General features: G+C 50.4%; 1 long non-coding RNA gene across 1 annotated transcript in view; it reads right to left on the reverse strand.

The window, feature by feature from the left end:
• Positions 1-114: 114 nt before the first annotated feature.
• The window catches only part of LOC132455558 (uncharacterized), a 23,888-nt gene continuing 4,002 nt past the window's right edge, over positions 115-20,000 (reverse strand). Inside the window, exons 2-3 of the long non-coding RNA XR_009525289.1 lie at positions 18,699-18,884; positions 115-922 (exon numbers count right to left, since the gene is read on the reverse strand). This is a non-coding gene — a long non-coding RNA (uncharacterized LOC132455558). The remainder of the gene's footprint in view (positions 923-18,698; positions 18,885-20,000) is intronic.

The raw sequence follows: 20,000 nt of genomic DNA on the forward strand, positions 1-20,000 counted from the left end.
CTTTGGAATAGATCTGGACAGGCTATCACATATCAACACGGTTTCATCCAAAGAACCAGGCACGAAAGAACACCAACGTTTCACCAGGAGGTTCAGAGAATCAAAAGAATCAAGTCACTTTAGAGTTTTTTCTAAAGCCCAAATTTTACAGGCTTTCTTTTAACGACCCAGAAAGCACGTAATGGTACAAAGTGTAGGTTTATCACGGCACATTGACTTCTAACTGCACTAAGTCAGAGCTTCCACGGACAAGTCTTTCAACGTCAGTAACGATCATTTACACACGAAAAAAAACCACGAATCAATCTCCTGCTCACACGCAAACACAAACCACATCCAGAGAGAGCGGCGCGAAGTCTGGCTCCTACTTCATACTGCACGGGGGTCCGAGTATTAAGGGAACAGCGGGAACAGGGGGTGACCGAGTCTGTGTGTGGATTAGGCCTTAGTCCCCCGGCGGCCATATTGGTTCTATAACCTGCCCACAGCTAGCGTTTGGAACCAAGATGGCTGCCAGATGAATAAGCTCCATTAGCTCATTACGTGTATTCAGGTCAATCGTAATTCAGTTGTCTCTGCGTCTGTCGATCTATCTCTTGTGTGTGTGTGTGTGTGTGTGTGTGTGTGTGTGTGTGTCTGTGTCTGTGTCTGTGTCTGTGTGTGTGTGTGTGTGTGTGTGTCTGTGTCTGTGGTCTGTGTCTGTGTGTCTGTGTGTGTGTGTGTGGTGTGTGTGTGTGTGTGTGTGTGTGTGTGTGTAGTGTGTGTGTGTGTGTGTGTGTGTGTATCAGCAGGTCTCCTCCAGGGCATTGACGACTTGTTCCAGAATGTCGGGGCATCGGTCCGCGATTTGCTGCAGGACCTGATTTGCATACTCCTGTAGCTCCGCCCCCTCCCTCTCACACAGCTCTGACTCCTCCTCCAACTGTAAAAGAAGACCGAACAGAAAGACAAGGGGACAGTTAGACTGGCCCGGAGGATGATTGACACACAGCAGAACCAATGACCAGTGACGTCATTCAACGGTTCGTGACGTTCGAAGATTCAAACTAATAATGTTGGAAAGATTCCAAAATACAAAGAGAAAGGAGGAGATTAAATATATGAATATAAATTAAGTATATATATACAAAGAAAGAAAGAAAGAAAGAGGCAAGCCTTGGATACAAAGATATCCAAACCAATGCAAACAGTTAGTTTCAGTCTGAGACAAGAAACAATGAAGTCACAACATAAGTGCACACACACACACACACAAAGGAAGAAACAGATTGTGCTAACACATGTGCACATACCCACGAACACACACACACACACACACACACACACACACACACACACACACACACACACACACACACACACACACACACACACACACACACACACACACACACACACACACACACACACACACACAGTTTGGCGGGGATAATGAATTAAAGGTGAGGTCTCTTCCTTGAGCCTCGGTACTGAGGCCGTCGTTGTCATTCAGTCGATCCTGTAAACAGAACCTGTCGTTGCTCAATCGTTCAGCGCTCGATCCTCTGGAGGACTTCAGATCAGTACAGGCCTCAGGTCCCACTGATCGTTATCAAGGTTTGTCCTTCGTTCCACCACTCACGTGCACACACCAACACACGCTCACACTCACACACAGAAACTCTAACACACACTCACCACACACACACCACACACACACACACACACACACACACACACACACACACACACATCACACACACACACACACACACACACACACCACACACACACCCCTTTAGTGTGTGAGCGGTCTTTATCAGTCTTCGACGGGGCCACCTGGGTGCGTTACGAGTTGTAGTGTTGCGGTTAATGCGTGTTTATTGTGCGTTTGTTGTGCGTATTGCTGCTGGTCAACAGCCCTTATCTCCCTGCCCCCTAATCCCCCCACCCCCTAAGACCCATGAGACCCCCTAAGACCCATGAGACCCCCTAATCCCCCCACCCCCTAAGACCCATGAGACCCCCTAAGACCCATGAGACCCCCTAAGACCCATGAGACCCCCTAAGACCCATGAGACCCCCTAAGACCCATGAGACCCCTAAGACCCATGAGACCCCCTAAGACCCATGAGACCCCCTAAGACCCATGAGACCCCCAAGGCTCATGAGACCCCCTAAGACCCATGAGACCCCCTAAGACCCATGAGACCCCCTAAGACCCCCTAAGACCCATGAGACCCCCTAAGACCCATGAGACCCCCTAAGACCCATGAGACCCCCTAAGACCCATGAGACCCCCTAAGACCATTGAGACCCCCTAAGACCCATGAGACCCCCTAAGACCCATGAGACCCCCTAAGACCCATGAGACCCCCTAAGACCCATGAGACCCCCTAAGACCCATGAGACCCCCAAGGCTCATGAGACCCCCTAAGACCCATGAGACCCCCTAAGACCCATGAGACCCCCTAAGACCCATGAGACCCCCTAAGACCCATGAGACCCCCTAAGACCCATGAGACCCCCTAAGACCCATGAGACCCCCTAAGACCCATGAGACCCCCTAAGACCCATGAGACCCCCTAAGACCCATGAGACCCCCAAGGCTCATGAGACCCCCTAAGACCCATGAGACCCCCTAAGACCCATGAGACCCCCTAAGACCCATGAGACCCCCAAGGCTCATGAGACCCCCTAAGACCCATGAGACCCCCTAAGACCCATGAGACCCCCTAAGACCCCCTAAGACCCATGAGACCCCCTAAGACCAATGAGACCCCCTAAGACCCATGAGACCCCCTAAGACCAATGAGACCCCCTAAGACCCAAGAGACCCCCAAGGCTCATGAGACCCCCTAAGACCCATGAGACCCCCTAAGACCCATGAGACCCCCTAAGACCCATGAGACCCCGAAGGCTCATGAGACCCCCTAAGACCCATGAGACCCCCAAGACCCATGAGACCCCCTAAGACCCATGAGACCCCCAAGGCTCATGAGACCCCCTAAGACCCATGAGACCCCAAGGCTCATGAGACCCCCTAAGACCCATGAGACCCCCTACAGACCCATGAGACCCCCAAGGCTCATGAGACCCCCTAAGACCCATGAGACCCCCTAAGACCCATGAGACCCCCTAAGACCCATGAGACCCCCAAGGCCCCCCCTAAGGTACAGCAACAGAGCCGACGGAGGGACGGACGGACGGACGGGGGAGAGGGGGGACGGGGGGACGGGGGGACGGGGGGACGGGGGGAGAGGGGGGAGAGGGGGGGACGGAGGGACGGAGGGACGGAGGGGACGGAGGGACCAGCGAGGAGGGGGCCCGGGGCCCTCTCAGTGTATCCGAGTGGGAATGTTGAAGAGGAGTTTTACTGCCGCCATTAAAGTTCCTGATGGATCCTTATCTGTAGAGACGCACACACCACACAGACACACACCACACAGACACACACACCACACAGACACACACCACACAGACACACACCCACACAGACACACACCACACAGACACACACCACACAGACACACACCACACAGACACACACCACACAGACACACACCACACAGACACACACACCACACAGACACACACACCACACAGACACACACACCACACAGACACACACACCACACAGACACACACCACACAGACACACACCACACAGACACACACCACACAGACACACCACACACACACCACACAGACACACACCACACAGACACACACCACACAGACACACACACCACACAGACACACACACCACACAGACACACACACACCACACAGACACACACCACACAGACACACACCACACAGACACACACCACACAGACACACCACACACACACCACACAGACACACACCACACAGACACACACCACACAGACACACACCACACAGACACACACCACACAGACACACACCACACAGACACACCACACAGACACACACCACACAGACACACACCACACAGACACACACCACACAGACACACACCACACAGACACACACCACACAGACACACACCACACACACACACCACACAGACACACACCACACAGACACGCACACACACCACGCACACACACACCACACAGACACACACCACACAGACACACACCACACAGACACACACCACGCACACACACACCACACAGACACACACCACACAGACACACACCACACACACACACCACACAGACACACACCACACAGACACACCACACAGACACACACACCCACAGACACACACCACACAGACACACACCACACAGACACACACCACACAGACACACACCACACAGACACACACCACACAGACACACACACCACACACACACACACACACCACACAGACACACACCACACACACACCACGCACACACACACACCACACAGACACACACACCACGCACACACACCACACAGACACACACACCACACAGACACACCACACAGACACACACCACACAGACACACACCACGCACACACACACCACACAGACACACACCACACAGACACACACCACGACACACACACCACACAGACACACACCACACAGACACACCACACAGACACACACACCACACAGACACACACCACACAGACACACACCACACAGACACACACACCACACAGACACACACCACACAGACACACACCACACAGACACACACACCACACACACACACACACCACACAGACACACACCACACACACACCACGCACACACACACACCACACAGACACACACACCACGCACACACACCACACAGACACACACCACACAGACACACCACACAGACACACACACCACGCACACACACACACCACGCACACACACACACACCACACAGACACACACACCACACACCACACAGACACCACACCACACACACACACACACCACGCACACACACACACACCACACAGACACACACACCACACAGACACACACCACGCAGACACACACACCACACACACACACACACCACACAGACACACACACCACACACACACACACCACACAGACACACACACCACGCACGCACACACACACCACACAGACACACACCACACAGACACACACCACACAGACACACACACCACACACACACACACACCACACAGACACACACACCACGCACACACACACACCACACAGACACACACCACACAGACACACACCACGCACACACACACCACACAGACACACACCACGCACACACACCACACAGACACACACCACACAGACACACACCACACAGACACACACACCACGCAGACACACACACCACACACACACACACACCACACAGACACACACCACACAGACACACACCACACAGACACACACACCACGCAGACACACACCACACAGACACACACCACACAGACACACACCACACAGACACACACCACACAGACACACACCACACAGACACACACCACACAGACACACACCACACAGACACACCACACAGACACACACACCACACAGACACACACCACACAGACACACACACCACACAGACACACACCACACAGACACACACCACACAGACACACACCACACAGACACACCACACAGACACACACACCACACAGACACACACCACACAGACACACACACCACACAGACACACACCACACAGACACACACCACACAGACACACCACACAGACACACACACCACACAGACACACACCACACAGACACACACCACACAGACACACACCACGCACACACACACCACACAGACACACACCACACAGACACACACCACACACACACCACACAGACACACACCACACAGACACACCACACAGACACACACACCACACAGACACACACCACACAGACACACACCACACAGACACACACCACACAGACACACACCACACAGACACACACCACACAGACACACACACCCACACACACACACACACCACACAGACACACACCACACACCACCACGCACACACACACACCACACACACACACACACGCACACACACCACACAGACACACACCACACAGACACACCACACAGACACACACCACACAGACACACACCACGCACACACACACCACACAGACACACACCACACAGACACACACCACACACACACACCACACAGACACACACCACACAGACACACCACACAGACACACACACCACACAGACACACACCACACAGACACACACCACACAGACACACACACCACACAGACACACACCACACAGACACACACCACACAGACACACACACCACACACACACACACCCACACAGACACACACCACACACACACCACGCACACACACACCACACAGACACACACACCACGCACACACACCACACAGACACACACCACACAGACACACCACACAGACACACACACCACGCACACACACACACCACGCACACACACACACACCACACAGACACACACCACACACCACACAGACACACACACCACACACACACACACACCACGCACACACACACACACCACACAGACACACACACCACACAGACACACACCACGCAGACACACACACCACACACACACACACACCACACAGACACACACCACACACACACACACCACACAGAGACACACACCACCCACGCACACACACCACACAGACACACACCACACAGACACACCACCACACAGACACACACACCACACACACACACACACCACACAGACACACACACCACGCACACACACACACCACACAGACACACACCACACAGACACACACCACGCACACACACACCACACAGACACACACCACGCACACACACCACACGACACACACCACACAGACACACACCACACAGACACACACACCACGCAGCACACACAGCCACACACACACACACACACCACACAGACACACACCACACAGACACACACCACACAGACACACACACCACGCAGACACACACCACACAGACACACACCACACAGACACACACCACACAGACACACACCACACAGACACACACCACACAGACACACACCACACAGACACACACCACACAGACACACCACACAGCACACACACACCACACAGACACACACCACACAGACACACACACCACACAGACACACACCACACAGACACACACCACACAGACACACCACACAGACACACACACCACACAGACACACACCACACAGACACACACCACACAGACACACACCACACAGACACACACACCACACACACACACACACCACACAGACACACACACCACGCACACACACACACCACACAGACACACACCACACAGACACCACGCACACACACACACCACACAGACACACACCACACACACACCACGCACACACACACACCACACAGACACACACCACACAGACACACCACACAGACACACACACCACGCACACACACACACCACGCACACACACACACCACACAGACACACACACCACACACCACACAGACACACACACCACACACACACACACACCACGCACACACACACACACCACACAGACACACACACCACACAGACACACACCACGCAGACACACACACCACACACACACACACACCACACAGACACACACACCACACACACACACACCACACAGACACACACACCACCGCACGCACACACACCACACAGACACACACCCACACAGACACACACCACACAGACACACACACCACCACACACACACACCACGCACACACACACACACCACACAGACACACACCACGCACACACACCACACAGACACACACCACACAGACACACACCACACAGACACACACCACACAGACACACACCACGCACACACACCACACAGACACACGACCCACACAGACACACACCACACAGACACACACCACACAGACACACACACCACACAGACACACACCACGCACACACACCACACAGACACACACCACACAGACACACACCACACAGACACACACCACACAGACACACACACCACACAGACACACACACCACACAGACACACACCACACAGACACACACCACACACACACACACCACACAGACACACACCACGCACACACACACCACACAGACACACACCACGCACACACACACCACACAGACACACACACCACACAGACACACACCACACAGACACACACCACACAGACACACACACCACGCAGACACACACCACACAGACACACACCACACAGACACACACCACACAGACACACACACCACACAGACACACACCACACAGACACACACACCACGCAGACACACACACCACGCACGCACACACCACGCAGACACACACACCACGCAGACACACACACCACGCAGACACACACACCACGCAGACACACACACCACGCAGACACACACACCACACAGACACACACACCACGCACACACACACACCACGCAGACACACACACCACGCAGACACTCACACCACGCACGCACACTGAATACATGCATGCATGCACTCCAAAACAATTGCATTCACACACACACACACACACAAACACGGATGCTCAAGCACACACACACACAAACGGATGCTCACATCCAGCCGCACGCAAGAACATACACACACAACAAACACATGCTCACACATACACACACACGCAGACATGCGCACACCTGGACACACAAACACACACACACGCACACACAGCATTAACAGAAGAGTTAGTGTATTTAGCACACGTTGTTGAGGCGTTTGTACATGTGTGTGCGTTTGTCTGTGCATGAGTGCACGTGTGTGGCACTGAGAATCACTCCCTACACATGTTCAGGGGGGTGAACCTCTTTGCAGAGGAATGCTAATGTTTGTCCAAAAGAAGAATTCCATAAGTCATCAGAGAGCAGGAGAGAGAGAGAGAGAGAGAGAGAGAGAGAGAGAGAGAGAGAGAGAGAGAGAGAGAGAGACAAAGAGAGAGAGAGAGAGAGAGAGAGAGAGAGAGAGAGAGAGACAGAGAGAGAGAGAGACAAGAGAGAGAGAGAGAGAGAGAGAGAGAAGAGAGAGAGAGACAGCAGAAGAGAGAGAGAGAGAGAGAGAGAGAGAGAGACAGCATAGAGACAGAGAGAGAGAGAAGAGAGAGAGAGAGAGAGAGAGGAGAAGAGAGAGAGAGAGAGAGAGACAAGAGAGAGAGAGAGAGAGAGAGAGAGAGAGAGAGAGAGAGACGAGAGAGAGAAGAGAGAGAGAGAGAGAGAGACAAAGAGAGAGAGAGACAAAGAGAGAGAGAGACAAAGAGAGAGAGAGAGAGAGAGAGACAAAGAGAGAGAGAGAGACAGAGACAGAGACAGAGACAGAGACAAAGAGAGAGAGAGAGAGACAGCAAGAGAGAGAGAGAGAGAGAGAGAGAGAGAGACAGAGAGAGAGAGAGAGAGAGAGAGAGAGAGAGAGAGAGACAGCAAGAGACAGAGAGAGAGAGAGAGAGAGAGAGAGACAGAGAGAGAGAGAGAGAGAGAGACTGCAAGAGACACAGAGAGAGAGAGAGAGAGGGGAGAGAAAGAAAAGTGAGAGTGTAAGCAAAGCAGATGGGTGAGTTAATGTATTCTTCAGTAGATTAACCATCAGGCAAATACAAATCTTATGAAGTCATAACTGCATTTCATATTCTGTGGGCGATATTTATCAGAGCAAAGTAAACAATTCTTTCCATTTCCCCTCATCTCCATTTGACTTGTTCCAGGAAAACGACGGCGGATAAACCAAACTCTCTCTGTAACTCAGGCGAAGAAAATAACAACACATTTATTGCATTTAATTTAAACAGCAAAGTTATTTTAAAAGAAAACAGTCAACATACTGAATTACTAAAGCTGCTAATTCCCTTTCTGATTCTAACTGATCCATTTCTTCCTCTAAATGTTCCTCTTGCGTGAGGGCGTTGCGGGCCGAGGGACCCGTCTGTTCAGGTATGCTGTGAATGTGTCAGCAAGGCCGGCAGTACAGCCATTAGAGACATTATGTTCTTGACCCGGCCCCTGCCCCTTTCAGCTTCTAGGCCAAAAATGTGTTGAGGACATAGTAAAAAAAAAAGGCGCTCGTAAAAAAGGAAAGAAAAAAGAACATAGTAAAAAGGAAACTGGTTGAATACAGACGGCCTGTTACGCCAATATTCTTACGCCACAAATTGTACTTTGAGAAAGTATGTTAAGATCACACCTTTCTCTTTCTCCTCCTGACCTTATAGCAGGGCCGAGTTCCAACAATGTCTCAGAAAGCAAAGGGCTCTAAAGAGCCTTCATGGACCGCTCTGATTGGCCCCGCTCTGTCTCGTTGTCAGGCCAACGCAGACCGCAGTCCAGGTTGGCTGACTCCACCGCGCCCAAACTGAGTGTGTGTGTGTGTGTGTGTGTGTGTGTGTTTGTTCCTGTGTGTGTGTGTGTGTGTGTGTGTGTGTGTGTGTGTTTGTTCCTGTGTGTGTGTGTGTGTGTCTGCGTGTGTGTGTGTTTGTTCCTGGGTGTGTATGTGTGTGTGTTTGTTCCTGGGTGTGGATGTGTGTGTGTTTGTTCCTGTATGTGTTTGTGTGTGTGTGTGTGTGTGCGTGTGGGTTGCGTGTGTGTGTGTTTGTTCCTGGGTGTGGATGTGTGTGTGTGTGTGTGGGGGTTGCGTGTGTGTCTGCGTGTGTGTGTGTTTGTTCCTGGGTGTGTATGCGTGTATTTGGGTGTTTGAACACTCATCTACGTGTGGTTGTGTGTCGTCTGTGTGTGCTTGCATGCATGCGTGTTTACTGTGCACTTCTGTCTGTGTGTGCGGCCTGTGTACATGTGCAATGTGTCTGCCTGTGTGTGTGTGTGTGTGTGTGTGTGTGTGTGTGTGTGTGTGTGTGTGTGTGTGTGTGAATCTGTGTGATTGTGTCTGTGAGAGAGAGAGAGAGAGAGAAAGAGAGAGAGAGAGAGTGTGAGTGTGTGTGTGTGTATGTGTGAGTGTGAGTGTGTGTGTGTGTGTGTGTGTGTGTGTGTGTGTGAGTATGAGTGTGTGTGTGTGAGTGTGAGTGTGTGAGTGTGAGTGTGTGTGTGTGAGTGTGCGTGTGTGAGTGTGTGGGTCTGTGCGTGTGTGAGTGTGTGGGTCTGTGCGTGTGTGTGTGTCTGTGTGTGTGTGTGTGTGTGGGTGTGGTTAGGAACCACAAAAGAACGTCTTGATATCTACTTATAGCGAGGCAGGTTGCATGCAGCTCAATGTTGTCAACACAACTGTTCCTCCGTTGTGTTAGAATGCTGTAAGAGTAGGAGGCCTGTTTGGAAGGAAACGTGCTCAGCCCGACGAAGTCAGCCAATGAGACCAGCCTCATAGTGACCACTGTAGGACTGGTTTAGACCAGTCTCATAGTAACCACTGTAGGACTGGTTTAGACCAGTCTCATAGTAACCACTGTAGGACTGGTCTAGACCAGTCTCATAGTAACCACTGTAGGACTGGTTTAGACCAGTCTCATAGTAACCACTGTAGGACTGGTTTAGACCAGCCTCATAGTGACCACTGTAGGACTGGTTTAGACCAGTCTCATAGTAACCACTGTAGGACTGGTTTAGATCAGTCTCATAGTGACCACTGTAGGACTGGTTTAGACCAGCCTCATAGTGACCACTGTAGGACTGGTTTAGACCAGTCTCATAGTAACCACTGTAGGACTGGTTTAGATCAGTCTCATAGTGACCACTGTAGGACTGGTTTAGACCAGCCTCATAGTGACCACTGTAGGACTGGTTTAGACCAGTCTCATAGTAACCACTGTAGAACTGGTTCAGATCAGTCTCATAGTAACCACTGTAGGACTGGTTTAGACATAGTAACCACTGTAGGACTGGTTCAGACCAGTCTCATAGTGACCACTGTAGGACTGGTTTAGACCAGTCTCATAGTAACCACTGTAGAACTGGTTCAGATCAGTCTCATAGTAACCACTGTAGGACTGGTTTAGACCAGTCTCATAGCAACCACTGTAGGACTGGTTTAGACCAGTCTCATAGTAACCACTGTAGGACTGGTTCAGACCAGTCTCATAGTAACCACTGTAGGACTGGTTTAGACCAGTCTCATAGTAACCACTGTAGGACTGGTCTAGACCAGTCTCATAGTAACCACTGTAGGACTGGTCTAGACCAGTCTCATAGTGACCACTGTAGGACTGGTTTAGACCAGTCTCATAGTAACCACTGTAGGACTGGTTTAGACCAGTCTCCATGGTGCATTCCGGGGTTCAGTTCGTGGTTCAGTTCGTGCGGCGTGGGTCACGTTTCCACCGCCTAAAGTGGGCGTGACCCGGACTGAGCCGTACTGAGCCGTCCTCGTCTCGCTGTACTCCTCGTTGGGGTACTGAGACGCCTGGAAGGGTGCCGGCAAGTTCGAGCAACGCATGCCGTCCGTTGATTGGTCGACATCGCACTTCAGTGTCACAGGAGGATCATAACAAACAAACACATCATCCGCGAGGTATTTCTGGACAACGGCGAAAGCTTCGTTAAATGAAGAAAATGTCGCGCAAAAGTTTGAAGTCCTTCTTGGACGTCCTACATTGTTTACTTTTCACACCGGGTTACCCACGCCCGCCCCGGGTTACAACACGTTGATCTACAGCGCGCCGCCTCACAGGAAACCTCAGAACATCTCTTCATCCTCGCTGATACATCCCCCGCTTCCTCTCTCCCCCCTCCTTCTACAGTTCTCTGTTCCCTCCTTGGTCGACCAGTGCCCCATCAGCCCTCCCTATCTACAGCACTCCAGCCCACAGCTAGAGAAACACCCTCAGCCTCCAGCCTCCAGCCCTCGTGGAAACTATGAACCTCTCTGATGGATGGACCAACAGATGGGCGAACTCCTCCGCCTATCTGACTGACTGTCTTTCTGTCTGTTTGTCGGACAGGCGGATAACAGACAGAAAGGCAGGCAGACAGACCGACTGACGACAGAGAAAGCACTCTGTAACAACATTGTGACGTCAGTCTCCCTTTTTATGTATTTTAGTTTCCACCGTCAGACAGGCAAGAAGATAGACATAATCTGCTCTGCTGTACAATATTATCAGTGCTGGGTGTTTTAAATCCCTCCCTTCCTCCCTCATTGTTTGTCCTGTCAATCAAAATTCACCCAATCAGTGACCTCCAAATCCTGGGACACCCCTGAAATTAATCTCTGTTGGTTATTCAGCCCTAGCGCGCACACACACACACACACACACACACACACACACACACACACACACACACACACCACACACACACACACACACACACGGAACACACACACCACACACATACACACACACACGCACACACCCAGGAACACACAAAACAGGCACACACACATACTCGGCCGTGCAGCGTGCCACGGGGTATCAGGCTCTGATTAAATGAACTTCTAGAGCTGGAGTTCAGAGCTGGTTGTACCGAGGCTTGTTATGTCCGTTATAAGAACCATTCAACACCACGATGCTCTGACCCTGGATGATGCATCACTACTACTCACAAGTATCATAGTATCACCAGTGGATCTGTGTGTGTGCACTTTTGTGTGTGTACGTGCGTGTGTGAGTATGCGAATGTGGGCGGGTGGATCTGTCTGTGTGCATATTTGTGGGTAGGTGTGTGTCTGAGTGCAAGTGTGTGTTAGTATCTGTGTGTGTGTGTGTATGGAGAACCCATCACAGCAGAGGGATCTGAGGGCACACCAGCGGTTTGAAGGCCGTTCCCAGAACCAACAGGGCCTTGGTTCTTGGACGGAGGTTTGGTTCACAACACTGGAAAAACAGACGATTAGAACACGTCTGAAGGAAATGAGGGGAACATTGTGCGGTCCTTTACGATGCATGTGATGGATTATCAGCCATTTGTCTAAACGATCACAGATAATTTGTGTAAAAGAAAAAGGAGAAATAATCAGGACTAATGGCACGAACACTGTCCACTGTTAACTGAGCTTAAATCCTCCTCAGCGCTTTAGTGTCTGGTAAAACGGAGCATTCTATATTGGGAAGCCATTTGGTGTTTTATGCTTGAAAAGAGCTGTATGAATAAAGTTTTTAATAAGACCATTGCATACGGCTACTACCGGCCGTTAAAGCGAAACCGCTGTGATTGGTCCGATTTCCGGGCGCTGGATGCAGTGGAACGGAGGCAGCTGGAGTGTGTGTGTGTGTATGTGCGTGTGTGTGTGTGTTTATGTGTGTGTGTGTGTGTCTGTGCGTGTGTGTGTGTGTGTGTCAGTGTGTGTGTGTGTGTGTGTGTGTGTGTCAGTGTGTGTGTGTCAGTGCGTGTGTCAGTGTGTGTGTGTGTCAGTGCGTGTGTGTGTGTGTGTGTCAGTGCGTGTGTGTTTGTGTGTGTGTGTGTGTGTCTTGCGTGTGTGTGCGTGTGTGTCAGTGTGTTTTGGTGTGTGTGTGTGTCAGTGTGGTGTGTGTCAGTGCGTGTGTGTTTATGTGTGTGTGTGTGTGTGTGTCTGTGCGTGTGTGTGCGATGTGTCAGTGTGTGTGGGTGTGTGTGTGTGTCAGTGTGTGTGTGTCAGTGCGTGTGTGTGTGTGCGTGTGTGTGTGTGTGTGTCTGTGCGTGTGTGTGCGTGTGTGTCAGTGTGTGTGTGTCAGTGCGTGTGTGTGTGTGTGTGTGTGTGTGTGTGTGTCTGTGCGTGTGTGTGTGTGTGTGTGTGTGTGTCAGTGCGTGTGTGTCAGTGTGTGTGTGTGTGCTTGTGTGTTTCAGTGTGTGTGTGTCAGTGTGTGTGGGTGTGTGTGTCAGTGTGTGTGTGTCAGTGTGTGTGTGTGTGTGTGTTGTGTCAGTGTGTGTGTGTCAGTGCGTGTGTGTGTGGAGTCCTTGTGTGTTCAGTGCGTGTGAGTCATGCTCTTTAATGTGTGTCCTAATGGCTTTACAGAGTGCCAGGCATCTTAACCGAGCCTCAGATCAGAGGAAAGGCTAGCACGCCGCCCTGGTGTGTGTGTGAGAGGCACTGCCCAGGGATGGGCGGCGAGGAAGAGAGAGAGGGAGAGAGAGAGAGAGAAGAGAGAGAGAGAGAGAGAGAAGAGAGAGAGGGAGAGAGGGAGGAGAGAGAGAGAGAGAGAGAGGGAGAGGGAGAGAGGGAGAGAGAGAGAGAGAGAGAGAGAGAGAGAGAGGGAGAGGAGGGAGAGAGAGAGAGAGAGAGGGAGAGGGAGAGAGGGAGAGAGACTTTGATGATTTATTAGTTATTGCTTTAGGAGCCACATCCAGTGTGTATGCTCCGTGGGGTTTGACTCTCGGCTGACCTGGCTGATGCGCTGTGTTGATGTTTCCAGTGTTTGTTCTATGCAGCTGCGTGAGGCAATGAATGATCAGTGTGATCGTCTCCGGTTTGCAGCACGTTTATTTCCTCACCATGACACCAATTGCATGTGAATACTGGATCCATTCAGATCGATCCTCAGTGATGCAACAACAACTGTAAATACGGTACTTCTAGCAGTCAAAACCCGTCGGCCCTCCCGGGGTCAAAAGGTAATCCAAATGACGTCCCCTTATACCTGTGCCCGCAATAAGGCAGCACACTCAGTGGTCATCACAGACATTGCAACATAAATGGAAATCAGGAAAATGGCTCTCACAATTGCTCTCGTTTCAAGTTTGCCAAAATATGCTAACCAAACTTTTATAAATATGGACGCGAGAATAAGCCAACTCACTTACAGGAAAGGTTTAACAACAATGCACCCTGAAGTAAAACCAATACATTTGAATGATTATTAAAGTGTCATCTTCAGTACGTTTTTAAAGCAAAATGCAACCGTCCCTTGGAAAGTGTATGACCTCTGACCTCTGTTGGCCTCTGAGGCCGTGGGTTCAGTTCTAGACGGGAGAACCCAATGGCTTAACCCAGGCCTTAGTGATCGGCATGCTACGGGATGCTACCTGCTTTTGTTTACATTCACTGGGTCGTTCAAAGCCAATCAGATCCTTCTGTTCCCATCACAAAGAAACTCTATGCCGAACAAGTCAAGACCTTTCTGGATCACATCCCACAATAAGGCATTCACAGATCTATAGGAAACACTTTCTAGACCCAACCGCCGAGATATATGCAGGCCTGAGTGTGTGTGAGTGTACGTGTGTGTGTGTGTGTGTGTGTGTGTGTGTGTGTGTGTGTGTGTTGTGTGTGTGTTACACTGGTTCGATGTATACCATGTGCAGCAGAAATGTATTGGCTGATATGTTTCCAGTATGCTGAGAGACGGAGAGAGAGAGAGAGGAGAGAGAGAGAGAGAGAAGAGAGAGAGAGAGAGAGAGAGAGGGGGCGAGAGAGAGAGAGAGGTAGAGAGAGAAGAGAGAGAGAGAGAGAGAGAGAGAGAGAGAGAGAGAGAGAGAGGTAGAGGAGAGAGAGAGAGGAGAGAGAGAGAGAGGGCGAGAGAGAGAGAGAGAGAGAGAGAGAGAGAGGGGGCGAGAGAGAGAGAGAGGTAGAGAGAGAGAGAGAGAGAGAGAGAGAGAGAGAGAGAGAGAGAGAGGAGAGAGAGAGAGAGAGAGAGAGGTAGAGAGAGAGAGAGAGAGAGAGAGAGGGGGCGAGAGAGAGAGAGACTTAGCTAGCTAGCTTAAGGCCAATTTCCACTGGAATCGGCACGGAAGCGGCACGGCAGCGAATCGCTCGCCGAAAATAATAGAAACCATTCAAGTGAACGTAGGCTATTCCACTGGATACGGCACCGGCACGGCACAGAACCGTCCACAAACCGTCACTTCGTTTACGATACTTGCCTCTTCTATTTCTGAAAGTTGCCGGTTCGCTGCCGTGTCTCAGAACACGACTAACAGCCAATCAGTTTGCCTTTGCGCATGAATATTCATGAGCTCACATCGATCCCTATACAATTCACAGGGTATTTATATATTATACAGTCTATCTATGGTATGGTATCAATAGCTAATCAGTGGCAAGAAAGAAATGAAAGTCTGCGTCGATGCCTCGCAAGTCCAAGTGTCGCGAGTGGACGTTGCCATGACATCTAGAAATCATAGGTCTACCGTATTTAATGGGTTATGTCATGTGTATGGTTGATTATAAGGTAGGCCTATGTATATATATATATTATAATGTATATTATAATATATATGGTTTCAATATAACTCGTGAATAATATTGTATGAATACTTATTATAATTATTCACGTCTTGAGCCATCTGTCGGAACGTGTCCGTGCCGCTTCCAGTGGGGATTGCAGTACGGGAAACACAGCCGCTTCGCTGCCGTGGCGCTTCCGTGCCGATTCCGGTGGAAATCGGCCTTTAGAATGCGCTGTGTATATTAGTATGTGTATATATGTACGCTGTGTATAATAGTATGTGTATATATGTACGCTGTGTATATTAGTATGTGTATATATGTACGCTGTGTATATTAGTATGTGTATATATGTAGCTGTGTATATTAGTATGTGTATATATGTACGCTGTGTATATTAGTATGTGTATATATGTACACTGTGTATATTAGTATGTGTATATATGTACGCTGTGTATATTAGTATGTGTATATATGTACACTGTGTATATTAGTATGTGTATATATGTACGCTGTGTATATTGGTATGTGTCTATATGTACACTGTGTATATTAGTATGTGTATATATGTACACTGGTGTATATTAGTATGTGTATATATGTACACTGTGTATATTAGTATGTGTATATATGTACACTGTGTATATTAGTATGTGTATATATGTACGCTGTGTATATTAGTATGTGTATATATGTACACTGTGTATATTAGTATGTGTATATATGTACGCTGTGTATATTAGTATGTGTATATATGTACACTGTGTATATTAGTATGTGTATATATGTACACTGTGTATATTAGTATGTGTATATATGTACGCTGTGTATATAGTATGTGTATATATGTACACTGTGTATTTAGTATGTGTATATATGTACGCTGGTATATTAGTATGTGTATATATGTACGCTGTGTTATATTCAATATCCGAAACACAAGTGGTTGTCATGCCAACAACATCAGAGCAGGCGGGTTCAGCCTGGAGTAGGAGAAGGAATCAGAGAGGGAAGGGAAGGAGAGAAGGAAGGAAGGATGAGAAGGATGAGAGGAAGGAAGGGAATATAAAAGGGAAGGAGAGAGGAAAGCAAGGAGGATAGGAGATAAGACAGGACAGGGGAGATGAGATGATGCTTCTTTCCCACTTTTCTTCCATCTCCTCTCCATCCTCTCTTTCACTTTTCTATTTCTCTCTCTCTCTCTCTCTCTCTCTCTCTCTCTCTCTCTCCCCCTCTCTCTCTCTCCCTCCCTGCCTCTCTCCCTCCCTCTCCCTCTCTCCCTCCCTCTGCCCCCACACACACACACCACACACACACACAGAGCTAAAGACACCGGACACACGTTTGAGACACACAACGTGTGTCTCGTCCCTGCATGTGTGTCTGCAAGCGTAAAGACGGGCCCGCATCACGCACGCACATTTAAGACGTGCACACACACACACACACAGAGATAACCTGCTCGCTCGTCGGTTTGAGCGTGTGCACACGTCTCACACACACATACACACACACACACACACGTGTAACACATATTTGTCCCACACAAACACACAGCACGTGCACACACAGGTGTTAAACATATTGGGCAACTTTCACACACTGACACACACACACACACACACACACACACACACACACACACACACACACACACACACACACACACACACACACACACTCACCTGTTGTGGGGTCCTCCTGTGCAGCTGAGCCTCCCAGGAGGCGGGTCAGAGCGCTGATAGGCGAGGGGCGGGACAAAGTCCCGGAGTATGATTGGGTCCCCGCTCCTGACACAGAGAGGTCAGGTGACCGATGTAGAGCTTCAGCTTGCTGCGGTTCTGATTGAGTTCCAGGAGGGGCGGGATAATCTGATGGTCGAGAGAGGGAGAGAGAGTTAGATAGAGGAGGGAGAGAGAGAGAGAGAGAGAGGAGGGATGGGGGAGAGAGAGAGAGAGAGAGAGAGAGAGAGAGAGGGAGGGGGGAGGACAGAGAGAGAGAGAGAGAGAGAGAGAGAGAGAGAGAGAGAGAGAGAGAGACAGAGAGAGAGAGAGAGAGAGAGAGAGAGAGAGAGAGAGAGAGAGAGAGAGAGAGAGAGAGACACACACAGAGACACAGAGAGACACAGAGGGGGAGAGAGAGAGAGAGAGAGAGAGAGAGAGAGAGAGAGAGAGAGAGAGACACAGAGAGGGGGAGAGAGAGAGAGAGAGAGAGAGAGAGAGAGAGAGAGAGAGAGAGAGAGAGAGAGAGAGGAGGGATGAAATTGAAAATGTAAATATGCACGAGAAGGATTGAAGGACGAAGCGAGAGAAAATAAAGAGATGCAGGAGGGGAAAATGATGTTTGGATGAACAAAACGAAGCAGAATAAAGCGAGTGTCTCTGGTTCCTGATCGGTGATGGACGCTCCATAACCCCCCCCCCCCCACACGCACACGCACGCAACGCACGCTCGCTCGCTCGCTCGCACGCACGCACGCACGCACGCACGCACGCACGCACGCACGCACGCACGCACGCACGCACGCACGCACGCACGCACGCACGCACGCACGCACGCACACACACTCACCCGTCATCCATCCTGTGTCTCCCACTCTCCTTCCTCTCATGTTTTCCTGATAGCGGTTATCTAATGGTGCCAGGCGCCCCCTATGCATCCCGACAGAGTTCAAACACACAGTGGGTGTGTTTATATATCTATAACTATGTATATATATTTATATCAGACATGGTGAGGAGAAGATGATGACAGCTGATGAGGTCGGAGTGGAGAGTTGGAAGGAGAGCAGGGACAGAGCAAGACTCTGAATCCCAGAATGATTCTGCTCCCTCCTCCTTGCTCCCTCCCTCCTAGGCTCCTCTGTCGTTGAAGGGTGAGGCGTTCATGCAGCTGTGATTGACAGGCAAGATGAATCCTCCCAACCAATCAGGGAGAAGATGCTTTGATTGTCAGAATTGACAAGGTCAAAAAACGAACACAGACAA

This window comes from Gadus macrocephalus, chromosome 4, assembly GCF_031168955.1.
Source record: "Gadus macrocephalus chromosome 4, ASM3116895v1".
Taxonomy (NCBI): Eukaryota; Metazoa; Chordata; class Actinopteri; order Gadiformes; family Gadidae; genus Gadus; species Gadus macrocephalus.